This window comes from Colobus angolensis, unplaced genomic scaffold (assembly GCF_000951035.1).
Source record: "Colobus angolensis palliatus isolate OR3802 unplaced genomic scaffold, Cang.pa_1.0 Scaffold214, whole genome shotgun sequence".
NCBI classification, from domain to species: Eukaryota; Metazoa; Chordata; class Mammalia; order Primates; family Cercopithecidae; genus Colobus; species Colobus angolensis.
In genome coordinates this window covers 1,708,979-1,709,638 of record NW_012115311.1, presented here as the reverse complement: position 1 = coordinate 1,709,638, position 660 = coordinate 1,708,979, and the positions used below count along the sequence as shown (strand labels likewise).

At 48.0% G+C, this 660-nt stretch overlaps 1 pseudogene across 1 annotated transcript in view; it reads left to right on the top strand.

The window, feature by feature from the left end:
* Positions 1–239: 239 nt before the first annotated feature.
* Positions 240–660, top strand: part of LOC105512562 — a 4,195-nt pseudogene continuing 3,774 nt past the window's right edge. Inside the window, exon 1 of the transcript XR_001001872.1 lies at positions 240–658. The product of XR_001001872.1 is annotated as a 60S ribosomal protein L23a pseudogene (transcript). The remainder of the gene's footprint in view (positions 659–660) is intronic.

The window sequence follows — 660 nt, the reverse complement described above, 5'->3', positions numbered from 1 at the left end:
GAAAAAGCTCAAATCCACAAATTTTGTGGCCAAAAGGGCACCCCCCAGTCTACAAACTTGGAAGTGCTCTGAGGGTCCTTGAAGAACCCTCCACCACCCTGTGTCCTTCTCTAAACAAACTCCCATTTGCCAATTCCCCTGTTATAGTTATCATCAGACCTTTTCACAGTTCTCCAGTCAGGGCCTGACACTTTCTCTTCTGGACATTGTTTTATTAATCCAAATAAAAATTTGGGCTTTTCACAAGATGGCGCCGAAAGCGAAGAAGGAAGCTCCTGCCCCTCCTAAAGCCGAAGCCAAAGCGAAGTCTTTAAAGGCCAAGACGGCAGTGTTGAAAGGTGTCCACAGCCACAAAAAAAAGAAGATCCGCACGTCACCCACCTTCCAGCGGCCTAAGACACTGCAACTCCGGAGGCAGCCCAAATATCCTCGGGAGAGCGCCCCCAGGAGAAACAAGCTTGACCACTATGCTCTCATCAAGTTTCCGCTGACCACTGAGTCTGCCATGAAGAAGACAGAAGACAACAGCACACTTGTGTTCATTGTGGATGTTAAAGCCAACAAGCACCAGATTAAACAGGCTGTGAAGAAGCTCTATGACATTGATGTGGCCAAGGTCAACACCCTGATTCGGCCTGATGGAGAGAAAAAGGCATATGT